Genomic DNA, 11347 nt, shown 5'->3' on the forward strand with positions numbered 1-11347 from the left:
CACCTTCCTTTATAGCAGGTAACCTAAGAACATGCCAACCCCAAATATCCACTTCATGCTGGGAAGTTACTAGGAGGAATACACCCTGGCTGCTTGTAGTTATAACGCTAACTAAAGAAACAAAATAATTGGAGAAGACAGAATCACCCGGAGTAATACCTTTGTAGTATAACCAGCGGTGTCTGAAGTCCCAAATACTCACAGAGGTGTAGCATCATGAATACATGCTTATGATAAGACCACCACAATTTAGCACATGAACACCACTATGCATTTTCTAGTTTAACATAAATGACATTCACATCCAAAGACAACTGAAAAGCTTAAAACATAAGCTTTGCAGGACTGGAAGGCCGAGACGGTTCAAATGAGCATTGTTTGTTGATTGTTACTACGTCAGGTTTTAATCTTGTTTGAAAATCCTTTGCTCTAATAGAAAGACGTGTAAAATGTGTCTTTATACTGAAGCGAGCTCCCCTCTGAACCACCAGAAATTTGGCAAGTCAGATGAGCTGGCACATCAGAGCACTCTATTAGCTCATGAAGACCAATAGCTTGTCTGTAAAAATTTGCAAAGGCCTAATGCACTCTGACAAATGACAAAGGTTATTAAAGGACAGCTTGTGGGAGTATAATTGCTTTGTGACTTTATCGCTATTAACAGAAAGAAAGAACATCAGTAGAGAGTTAACACCATGAAGCATGAGTACAGGAATCCACCAAGATCTTGACTCAGCAAAGCACATAAAGGACATTCATTCCATTCCTGTATTACAAAACAATTAAGAACATGGTTAAGCGCATGCCGAATGCCTGTCATTTAACTGGAGGAAAAAGCAGTCGTCTTTTCAGGTGCCATGACGGTCTACATTATAGTACAGACAGACTATACTACTGCTATGCTGGTGCACGTGTTTATGGATGACGAAAGGATTCTTACCAACTTTGCTGTAGTCTTTATAAAGATTTTGTTGAGTAAGTTACAGGATAACTGAAAGTTTGCAAGGACTCAGTCTTCACAGCTCTGTCCACAACACGTCGGGTCTCCCCAAGAAAAACCTGAGTTTTTTCTGCAAGCATCAGTTTCTCCACGTTTCTCAAAAATACTTACCAAAGCTGAGGTGTAAAACAATTTAGATTACAAGAGTTTAATTGTTCCAAAACAGGAGGTTAACACCAGAGAGAAATCTGACAAGGTCAAAAGGAGACTGGGGAAAGGTTTAGGCCTAACACATATTAAATAAAAATCAATCAAGCTGACTTTTCAAGAATTACAAAGTAAGATATATCATACCACTGCTCAAAGGGAGGGGAAATGAGGGATAGGACTCCCAACCGTATGGCAGCACTTGCTTTGTACAGAAATGAAGCACTACACATTAACTCTTAGCTCCCTGCAAAGCACTGACTCCTGGCAAAGTTGAGGCAAGAGAGTCGATGTTTTGCACTGGCCAAGCTAGGAATTCACGGTGAGCCTGAAGCCCCTGCCTTGCTCACGGGCAACACTCCCACTTACCCGTGAGGCTCCAGATTTTGCTTTTGTGGAGACAGCTGCACCTTCCTCTTCCTGCGTTTCTGCAGTGGCAAAACACTCCTGACAAAGTGATTGGAAGGATCTTGCCCGACGCAACACAGAACTCCCAAGTTCCAAACTGTTTTCTGAAAAGGATGCGTCCCACTGCAAGCCCTGCCTCTCCTCCTCAGAACAGCATTAGCTGGAAAGGCAAATGCATGCATGGCATATTCAGAAGGATACATAACAGGAAAAAAAGTTCACATACTTACTTTATATCAAAGGCCCAATCTACATGAGCTGGGGGGGGGGAGGGGGGAGAAAAAAATTCACAAAACAAGGGATTGGTCCGTATGAATATAGGCACAACAGCTGGCTTCAATTTGGTTGTACCATTGGGGGCTTTTTTTTTTTTTAACCACAAGATGTGTTGTATAAACAGCTACTTAAATCTATGCTACTTTTCTTTTAGTAAAAAGGATGCATGGGGCCCGCAGACATTACGCAGAGTGCAATTGGCTAACTAATATTGACTACGGAAGGATCAAGCACCATTTATTAAGCCCCAATTTGCACACCTCCACAATTGTTTCTGTATATTCTGTATTTCCTTGGAGTTAAGAACTACGACAAACTAAAAGAACTTCATGAAACAGTCATAAATGTCCATTTCTGACCTAACTTTAAGGGAAGAGGCCTTTACAAGGTTTGTGCGACATCGCCCTCTCTGGAATCATTGATAGCCCCAGCAGCCAACAGACACCCGGCCTCCCAGCTCCCCCAGTGTCTCAGCCCAGATATCGGTACTTGGTCTGAGAATCTTGCTCAAGTCACAGTCGAAGACTTACACCGAGTCATCACCTCTTTCCTGCCACTCACATAACTAACCTCAACTCCTTTTTAGCCTTATTGCCTAGCATTATCTGTAAAACCAGTGTAATCTACCTAACGTTACCCGTCAGCTTTCTTTTTAAGCTATTCAATGTTGGAATATTGCCTGTATTTTATTCATCTGCTTTCTTCCTGTTGCTGATGACATCATCATCTGAACAAATATTGTGACTGGTCTTATTCACAGCATTTGATAGACAAAGGCCAGTGTCACTAAGTCACGTATCTATAAATGGCATACTGTTTGAAAACAACCAACTTCCATTAGTAGATGAGGCTGCTACAGTTCTTCAGCAAAGGAAATTTACCACCTCCAAATAAAGTTTGCAATGAAATGTCGTTGGAGCTAGTAAATCAGTACCATCGCTATTCAGCAGCAGCTGGGTACGGCCTCCAGCCACATGGCAGAGATTATTCTTGAATAACATCAACCCACACGAAGCAGCTATGTTTAAGGACTGAAGATAATTTAACAACCTTCTGTAGCTAGCATCAACATGAAGACCCCCAAAGACGGACAAAGTAGAAAAGGAAAAGCGGGGGTGGGGTGGTGGTGATAGAAGGGAGAAGAATCTGAACCAATACTCCTTCAAGAATGATTCACTGTTTCTTTATTTCAACACGCCATAAAAAACAATCTTCCTCAAAACAGACTTGCTTGGGTAAAACATGATGTCATCATAAATCATATTTTCCTCTTCTGTCAGCATCAGCAGTTTTCTTGGACTTCCTGGGGGCGGAGGGGGGAACAGAAGAGCCAGAACCATCTTCCAGCTTTGGCAGAAAAGGGCCTTTTTGTTCCCAAGACACTTGTCTTCACATAACCCACCACCACCCTCCTGCAGGAGTCATGCAATGAGAAAGCATCACAAAGCATTATCAAAATGCAAAGCCAATATCAAACTCCCTTCTACTCTTTCCAAACATGAACTTCTTCAGTTGTCATCTTATTTCCGCTCCAGTACAGTAAACGTATATTTGTTCACATTTAAAACAAGGATTAATCTCATCTATGCCAGAAGGACGTTCAGCCCATTCAACAGAAGGACAGCACTGTGTGACCGAAGTAATGAACTGAAAGTAAACCATATATTAATAACAAAGATAAGCATTCACCCTTCTCTACTTTTGTCCCTTCTTTTCGGCTTTCATGAAATTGTGTAATGCTTTTTGCTTCCTCTTAGTCAACTAATTATTATTTGTCCACAAAGTATAAACTGGTTGTTTTTCTGATTCCAGTTCTCCACAACGACCTCTGATTACTACACAGAAATCACTTTACAGGACTATGATGGTTGATGAACCATGCGTGAGCAGTAACAAGAAAATAGGACAAAGCCCTTAACATAAGGCTTAAGTTTAATACACTTCAAGGCTTTTATTACTGATGGGGCATATAAATTATTAAATACCACAGTATTTACCTTCCTCCTCTACAGATATATAAAATATACTTTATTTGTCTGCTTATGCAATATAAAAATTCTTGAGCCTCCTAGTTTAAAGTTCATGACTGTAGCGTGTACTTTTTTATATTACACCTATCAGCTTTAACAAGGAGAGAACAGCAACATGCTAATTTTTTTTTCCCTCTCTAGTCTTCAAGTATGCATACACTCTTCTGACATAGCAAGTGGACAACAGATGCACCATCTACAACAGACATGCAATAAACAGAGTAACACATATTCGTGAAGAAGTTCCACCTTGATGTATTGAAAGCAATAACTGTCCTATTGATTGAAAGAAAAAGCAAAAGTACAGTTAGGTGCTGTAGAAACATATGGTTGGCAGGCACCACACTACCAAGTGAGAGAAGATCCCTGGAAGCAGAGGAAACATTTTTGCAGTCACACAGATTAGAAGAATTTGTGGGAATAAAGTGGAAGCCAGCAAAACTGTCCAAAACTGGGTCATCCAAGGCAGCAGTCAGGCAGCGCAAGAGTGATTTGAGAAGAACTGAGTACAGAGCAATCAGAAAGGTTAGCAAAACGGAGCAGCAGAGGAGTTCCCTATATTTGCAAACCAATATGCTATCATTAGAACATACCAAAACAGACAAGTGAAATACCCACCCTGCACTCTTCCAAAATCTCAGCATTCTGGTAGGGACAACAAAGCCTGTTAGAACTGACGGCACAGAACAGAATCCACTCATCAGGAGGTCCCAAACTACTAAAGAAACATGTAACAGAGCAAAGCAAGTTCTGCAAGGTATTTAAAACTTAGTCCGTTCTTACTTTATGACTGAAATTTGTATTTTGAAGACTTCTCAGGACTTCAGTTTCATTTTTGAAACATCCAAAGAAAAACAGTGCAGGGTTCATGTTAAAGGGATCCTGCTCCTCCATTGAGAAGAACATATCTCTATGAAAGGAAGATAAATACAGCCTATATATGGATGTAATGAAGCTACATTGGCATTTTCTGACTTGTGATAAATGATGAGTTTTAGGCTTCTACTGGACAAGCCTAAATCAGAATAGGAAACATTGCTCCTTTTCTATGGTAACTTCGATTACACCGTGAAGCCAACACGTAGATCCCTTGCCATTATTGGATGCCATCTACATCCATGCTTGGCTTGGAGAATTTCTAAGGAATCATAGACAATTTCCACACCAAAACGAAAAACACCCAGAAAATAAGCATCAAAAACTTACCAAGACACTTTTAGCAATTCTGAAAAATGACAAATCATCGGTAAGACTGTACATCCTTACCCATTTCACCAGAAGACCTACATCCAACTTTACTGAAATTTAATCGTCAAGATTTGTTTCCTCTCCCAGAAGGCATGTTTCCAATACCCTTTTGAAAAGCTTCTGCTAGTCTGTCTTATATTTCAGAAACAGGTAACATGGTCAGAATTTTTTTGTAACAATTTCAGTTTAAAATAATTCTGAGATTCTTAAGGATAAGTCAGATAAAGGATGTCTGGAAGCATTAGGCAGCAAGAAGAAGAACTTGCTAACCACCAGTGAGAATATTACTGAAAAAGAAGCGTGACCAGCTGGTCGAGGGAGGTGATTCTCCCCCTCTACTCCGCTCTTGTGAGACCCCACCCAGAGTACCATGTTCAGCTCTGGGGCCCCCAACATAAGAAGGACATGGACCTGTTGGAGCAAGTCCAGAGGAGGGCCACAAAGATCATCAGAGGGCTGGAGCACCTCTCCTATGAAGACAGGCTGAGGGGGTTGGGGTTGTTCAGCCTGGAGAAGAGGAGGCTCCGGGGAGACCTTATTGTGGCCTTCCAGTACCTGAAGGGGGCCTACAAGAAAGCTGGAGAGGGACTTTACAAGGGCTTATAGTGATAGGACAAGGGGTAATGGCTTTAAACTGAAGAAGGGTAGAATTAGATTAGATATAAGGAAGAAATTCTTCACTATGAGGGTGGTGAGGCACTGGCACATGTTGCCCAGAGAGGTGGTGGATGCTCCATCCCTGGAAGTGTTCAAGGCCAGGTTGGATGGGGCTCTGAGCAACCTGGTCTAGTGGAAGGTGTCCCCGACCATGGCAGGGAGGTTGGAACTAGATGATCGTTAAGGTCCCTTCCAACCCAAACCATTCTATGATTCTATGAAATATATTCCAAGACATGAAAAACCACAACAAAGACAAATTAGTACAAGCAAGCTGGGATCTTGCTTTAAAGGAGGAGGATATTTATTCTTCCAAAATTCCAAACTGCAAGTTTGTCTACGCAGTTATCAAGACGTGGACAACGAACTTATTCAAAGTAGCCTACACACATTTGGAGACTATTTCGTTTCTTACCTTACTTGCACGCAGATGTGGACATAACTTTAAAAGCTCATAATATTTTCACAAAAACAGTGAAATACAAACTAAAAGCTGTGATGATTAGTACTCTTGAGTACTACCAAACAAATGCCTTCAACAGTTGCTATTCCAATAGTTAGAAGGCAATCTCAGAGTTGCAAACATCAGCATGTAAATTTAATGAATATGTATGAGAATGATGGGTAGAGAAAGAATATAAGATTGGAAGATAGAAAACTATTTTGCAGCACTCCAACAAAGTATTCCAATACTTGGAAAAGGAAACTTTTTTTTAAAAAAGATCCCCCTCGATAATCCTAAAATAATAGCACATAAAACGTTCACAGAGTAAGTAAAGCAGAACCCGAAGTAATTTGAATTTAAACATTAATCTCTGCTAATTTAACAATAGAAACGGTGTAAAACCACAGATTCCACCTTAAATCTCACCCGATCATTCTACAGAGAAATAGTGACTATAGGTAATTTGTTATTAAAATAGTTTTAAGAGCACCCAAGTGACCAAGGTGCCTAAATCCCAAGGATTTTCAATGAAAAGGTAAAGCTAAACAATAGGAATAAAGCTTAAAATGCTGTTTACACACTGATTGCAAAGGGGAAAAAAAGGGTGAATTACCTATCTTAGAGCAGTGTTTCATTAAGCCAATTTTTGTGTCGTAGTCTCAGACTACTTTCTTCTCCTCAGCTGAAATATTACCTGAAGAAAAAAAGAAACTCTCAAACTAGCACAACCGAAGTTTTTATAGCTCACATGGGATGCCTGCTGCCATGCACCAGATGTGTACAGGAAAAAGAAAGTGGTCAACATATGATATTAAAAAACAGTGCAGTTTCAAATATTTTAAACATGATGTCAAGTGCATTCAACAGGTCTACAAATGCATTACATTAGCCTAAATTTAGTAGGTGATAATTGAAATCAGAGATCCAGTCGTTACCACTGACATGTTTCTAAATACTACCCAATAAATTTTTGTCTGTTTCAGATTCTGCGTGACAGCTGGCAGTTGGGAGGGGGAATCGCCAAGAGGGTATGCACACACACATGTACAACATTTCGGTATTTAAATTCCAGTATCTTCCCTTTCTAGAGTTAATGTAACAGTGACAGTACTGTCATACGAACACACGCTCCCATAGCTGAATTCTACAAGCTGCATTTTTTCTGTAGGCTCTACCTGGCATCTTGCAGTAAGCACCGAGTATGGAACAGGACGGTAATCCTAACTAGCTCCAACTGTGTCTCCCGCACAGGAATTTTCACAGCGAAATTGATTCACTTCTTTTAGAGAGATGAGATCTGTTCTTCCCGCTTACCCTTACTGATCATCTCTTAATTTTTAGCTAGGAAAGGAAGAAAGTCCAACAACAACAGAAGACACAGTCTCAGTCCACATCTTTTTTGTTGTTACTGTTATTTTTATAATTACATACCATTCAACCACAAGGGAACAAATATGAGAAAATCCTGATCCACATGAAGGCAAAAAAGTTTCTTCCATGTCTACAGCGCATTCAATTTTTTACTTTCTTTTTAGCCTCAGCTGTATCATCACCTTGCTGATACACCCACTATCAGATAATATAAAGTGCAGCTAAGTAGCACGTAAGAATAAACTACCTGTAGGAGCACCACAGATTTGGCAGGTGGACAGGTATCAACCATCACTCTTGACAACATGCAGAAGCGGTTTATGCAAGTTGGTATGAAGGGCTGAAAATGATACTTGGCATCTATAGTTTATCAGCAAGGCCTCCTCGCATCTCAGTTTTGCCATCTGTAAAATGGTGCCAGTGTTGTCTTTCCACGTCCCAAAGGAAACCGAACTTGAGAACACACTACGAAAAACTGTGCCTGAAAAGATATGCCCGGCACTTTGCGTAACACCACCAACGGTATGGCTTTTGATTGGAAATTTAAACACCCAGTTAGAACCAGTGAAGGCTGGGAATGGAAGAACAAGGCTTCCACTAATAAAATTACAGTTGTTCAATTTAGGTGCATAAACCTTTGTATGCAAGCAGCAAATACTTCTTAAGTTTTATGGATTATAATTTTTTAAAATGATGTCTAGCAAAATGAATTCCGAAGAACTCTGAAAAGACTAGCTTTTTTTTTCTTAACAACAACAAAGTAGGCTTTAAAGGCACAAACCACCTTCTCTCTTAGTATTCCTTTTTAAAGGAAGATCTATTTACAAAGCCACAATATTTCTATCCAAAGAGTTAAAATAAAAGGAAGCTGTATGCTACTCATTCTTAGCTTTTAAACCCTAAGGCACAAAAGACCCATAAAATTACTAGCACCTATTAGAAGTATTTAACTTTGTTACTGGTCTCAAGAATTAAAATTAAAACTGCAATCAACATTAACCATGGACTGCAGTAAAACAGCCAGGAGGCACCTTGGAGATAAATATAGTTACCAAAGACATACAAAATTTGAGAGCCGCACATTAGATGGTGGGGAAGGGAGGGAGAAACATCAGTTTGACATTTTTTCTGCTGCTCAACTAGTTGCTGGAAGCAAGTTTTTAAAAAGTTTAAAAAAAAAACAGAAAAACAAAAAACCCCACCCCAAACACAGACAAATCCTACAAAGTTATGAATGACAATTCCACCTGTATTAAGTAGTATCAAAATTGAGAACTTCTAAAATCTACTGTATCAACAGCTCTATTTAAAATGCAAAACCAAGTAATTTTAAAATTAAGACTTTTAATAAATTGTTGTTTAGAAACATCCATCTTGACACTTCAACGCAGCCAGTCTCACCGCAGATCAAGCGTTAGTCCTTCACCAGATTCTGACAACACAGTCCTCAAAAACCCCGAAGTTCAGACAAGGTCATTTAGAACCCAAGTCACGGGTTATTCCGGAAGGAGGGGGGCACACGGGGAGTGTCCTGTAGCACCTATAGCATATGGTTGTTAAAGTTGCTGAAGATTAATGTGCTGATCTATCTTTCTCATGACTTTTGATCCAAAGTAAAAAGCAAAATGGCAGCCTTTTATGACACTTTCATTCTACTCCCCTTTTCCACCTCCTCCATTAAAACATTTCCCTCCTCTCTTTTCCACTATCTGATATTAAAAAGTCATTTATTGCAATAAAGGGGTTTAGCGATTTGGGAGTAACTTTTGTATACTGTACACCCTCTAGACACCCCAGAACTATGTTAATAATTTTCTTCCTATTAATTGTCTCATCAACTCACAGCTGGCTACGCTTTTTATTTCATTATGTTATTCATCAATCTAAAATAGAACTATAACAGAAAAAGAAATTGGAAAGGAGCAATTTCAATATTTCAAAACAGATGCAAATCAACGCCAGAGATGCTACACAGCATATTTTTATTGAGACAATTCTATACATGTCTGAAAAATGAACTTGTAATAAATAAACTCATATCCTGTGGAGGTATGTTTTTCCTTCCATCTTACGAGCTAATTACGCCAACACAACATAACATTTTCCTAAATGCCTTATAAACTGACCCAGTTACTCAGAAAGTATTATTTTTAAATTGATGTGATAGATGCAAACTGGAACGTTCCGATTTCAATTCTGGCACCAATTCCCGGATCCCCTTCCCAAGTAATTTAAGGACTTCCTCCCGATAGTTTTTCATATTCTTTTAACTGACATTTTATCTTTATACAGTATCTCAGCAGAATGAACATGCACTAAAACAATGACAGCCCTTCTTTGGCTGTCATCTCTCATTCTGGCAAAGACAGATGTCTTACACTGGCTTATGCCAATAATAGAGCCGACAAAAAACAACAGAGACTACCTGCCTCTGATGTAAAGGCACCAATTCACATTTGTGACACTCATTTGTCAATTAACAGATTTCTTCCATTGTTGACACATGGGACTTAAAAGATGTGGGCTAGAATGTGATGAATTAAAAAAGACAGATGAGTAAGCTATGAGCTGCAAAGTAATACTATAATGTGCTTTAGATAGGAATATCAACTGACACCCCTGACAGGCCATACAAGGTTTTATTTCATTTTGCTCTGTATCTAGGCTTCATACTTTGTCTTCTTTGTTCTCTTTTCATCAAGCTCCTAACATCTCATTCTGACAGCCAGAGACATTTAAGGCACTTTCGTTTCAAATGCAAGTTAGCGTACTTGATTTGTCATTAAAATGCAAAACGATTGCCATTGCAGGTAAATGTAGGTATGCTTAAAAGGTTGTATCTGCAAAGTAAAAGCTGAAAATGGTTTCTGGCTGCTTTGCTTAACTCTTTCACCAGCCTCAGAGTTTTTCTAAGGCAAGCGCTACCGTGCTCTAGTAGAAGCGTAGCAGCACCTGCAGTTTCATACAGGGTACACTTTATTATATTTAAATAACATAAAAGCTCGAAGTTACAATGTCAAGCACAGGGAGGTACTGTCAAGTTTACACATGGAGCCTTAGTATGATTTACACAAGACCTGAAAAGAGTCTATCATGCAAAGCTCTCTGGGGTCAAAGCTCTCCACTCTCATGCACTCTGCTAGTTAGGCACCAATGAGGAAAAAGCGGGGGGTTTTTTGTTTGTTTGTTTTTAATACACTAGTTGTGGTTGGTTTAGCTGGAATCACCAGTGAGGGAATTTTAACAGCAATTTACTCTCTCTGTTCAATGATCACTTAAAGAGACATGAAGGCCTTTAAATAAATAAATAAATAAAATGCTCTGTGTAGCAAAAAGACAAGGAACAGATTTAAAAACATTGCAGAAAAATAGACCTGCACAGGATGGAAATGAGTAACACCTAGCTTTCTACATACCTGCACAGATGTGAATGCACTCTATAATATGAATAAGGTTATTTCTATTCAACTGGATAAATTCAGACATCAAGGATCTCACTTGTGTTCAGCATACAAAATCTGGTGAAAGGAAATATCTATTATTTTCTGCAAGTGGTAAAAGGTTTGAAAAGCAGCAGTATAATTTAAGTAAGCAAGTTTTCTTGACACAGAGGTAAGTTCAGACATTATTTGATTTTAGGAACTTACAGATGAACCTTTAACTTAAATCTGTACCTACGTATCTTTTTTGTAGACCTTCTTGTGGTTTTTTACTAGGAAAAAAGGGTGTGAATAGGGTTTCACTCCACTCACTAGGGTGCAGAAG

Source organism: Pygoscelis adeliae, unplaced genomic scaffold (assembly GCF_000699105.1).
Source record: "Pygoscelis adeliae isolate BGI_AS28 unplaced genomic scaffold, ASM69910v1 Scaffold16, whole genome shotgun sequence".
Lineage (NCBI taxonomy): Eukaryota > Metazoa > Chordata > Aves > Sphenisciformes > Spheniscidae > Pygoscelis > Pygoscelis adeliae.